We start from the raw sequence: 2,158 nt of genomic DNA, 5'->3' as shown, positions 1-2,158 counted from the left end.
ATGCGTGCGTGGACGAAGAAGACGACGCCGAGGGTTGCAATTCTCTCCTCGTGGCAGCAACGCAGACGACGGAGGTGTACAAGCCGGGGACGAGCTTGAGCTCTCCTCGGCCATGGCGACGGCTATTGCATGGAGAGGTCTGTTGGAACCGCCACTGCCTCGCCGCAGCTGTCCTCTCCCTCTCGCTCAGCTCGCTCTGGCTTGCCGTGGCTCGATCAGAAAAGAGAGGAAGAATAAGTTCAGAGAAGAGGTGGACACTGAGATTTTTCCAGCGCACGAACGCTTTTCTTTCCCCTCGAGCACGAACTCGACTATGTCACCAAGCTACAAGAGGGAACCAGGGCTTTATACCCGCGAGCACCGGCCTGCGAGGCCTTGTCTTGCACCCACTCGCCCACCCACTTCCCCACGTCCTCCGCGCTCTGGCCGCGTCCATGCACCGCGCCCGTACGCGATCGCCATGGCCTCCCAGCGCGTCCGACGCGGTCTACCCCTCCTTCTTTCTCTCTAACAACACGGCATGGCCCCGCGCACACACGCGCTGGCTCACGCACTCACACACGCACACCTACGCACACACACCCCGCGGACCCGGCGCGCCCAACACGTCCGGTGCGCGCCCAACACGTCCGGTGCGCGCCCATACACGCACCAACCGCGTCAGGAGCGACGCTGCGGCTTATTACGCCCAACACTCGCGCCCTAAGCCGCGACTCAGAGCAGCCCGGCGTCCTCGACGTCGCCATCGACAAGCAGTGCCCGCTCCGCCGCCGGCGCCTTCTTCCACTGCGGGTAGTCACGTTTGAAGTGACCCCGCTCACCGCACTTGTAGCACCGGCCTTTTCTGTTGCCGCCGAAGCCCGACGCCTCGCTGCGCGCCCCGTCGTCGTCGTCCCGAGCTCCGCCTCGCTGCCGCTCGCGCGCCCGCCATTGCGCCTCCATGAACATCAGCTAGTCCCCGCCATGGCCGCCTCCGTCCTGCCCGCGCCGACGTAGCCGCTCGTCGAAGGCCTTCAGCCGCCCCAACGCGTCCTCGAACGCCATCGTGTCGACGTCATAGAACTGCTCGATCCCGGCCACCGCCAGGTACAAGCAGTTCGACACCGAGTCGAGCAGCTTCTTGACGAGGGCGGTGTCCTCCAGGGTCGAGCCCAACGCCGCGTAGCGCGCCGCCATGCCTGCCGGCGAAGTCGTCCAGTGACTCGGCGTCCGCCATGCACAGGAGCTCAAACTCCCCGCGCAGCGTGCCCAGCCGAGCCGCCCGCACGCGATCAGCTCCGACGTACCTCGTCTTGAGGGCCGCCCACACCTCCGCCGCGGTTTTCTTCGACGCCACCTGCATCAGCAGGTTCTCCGCGAGCGCGCCGAGCAGGTACGCCCTCGCTGGCTTCTTGGCGATCACGGCCGCCGCGGCGTCCTCCAGCACCACCACCGCCTCCCACAGCCCGGCCGCATCAAGGTTTGCCTCAACCTTGATTTCCCAGGCCGTCTAGTTCTCTCTGGTGAGCAGCGGCACCGGCTGCGGCAATGAACCGCCCGCTCCGCCGGCGTACGGGACGATGGACATCGCTGGCGAGCCCTGATCTCCACCTGGCTCTGATATCAATTGTTGGAACCGCCACTGCCTCACCGCAGCTCTCCTCTCCCTCTCGCTCAGCTCGCTCTGGCTTGCCATGGCTCGATCAGAAAAGAGAGGAAGAATAAGTTCAGAGAAGAGGTGGACACTGAGATTTTTCCAGCGCACGAACGCTTTTCTTTCTCCTCGAGCACGAACTCGACTATGTCACCGAGCTACAGGAGGGAACCAGGGCTTTATACCCGCGAGCACCGGCCTGCCAGGCCTTGCCTTGCACCCACTCGCCCACCCACCTCCCCACGTCCTCCGCCCTCTGGCCGCGTCCACGCACCGCACCCGTACGCGATCGCCACAGCCTCCCAGCGCGCCCGACGCGGTCTACCCCTCCTTCTTGCTCGCTAACAACCCGGCGTGGCCCCGTGCACACACGCGCTGGCTCACGCACTCACACGCGCACACCTACGCACGCACACCCCGCGGACCCGGCGCGCCCAACACGTCCGGTGCGCGCTCATACATGCACCAGCCACGCCAGGAGCGACGCCGCGGCTTATTACGCCCAACAAGGTCCCCCTGGCAGCG

The 2,158-nt window shown here is 65.7% G+C and overlaps 1 pseudogene; it reads right to left on the bottom strand.

Moving 5' to 3' along the window:
* Window positions 1-714: 714 nt before the first annotated feature.
* On the bottom strand, window positions 715-1,216 carry LOC109754092 (uncharacterized; annotated as a pseudogene).
* Window positions 1,217-2,158: the final 942 nt, after the last annotated feature.

This window comes from Aegilops tauschii, chromosome 1, assembly GCF_002575655.3.
Source record: "Aegilops tauschii subsp. strangulata cultivar AL8/78 chromosome 1, Aet v6.0, whole genome shotgun sequence".
NCBI classification, from domain to species: domain Eukaryota; kingdom Viridiplantae; phylum Streptophyta; class Magnoliopsida; order Poales; family Poaceae; genus Aegilops; species Aegilops tauschii.
Note: the sequence above shows the minus strand (reverse complement) of the source record. Positions and strands in the feature narration are given on the sequence as shown.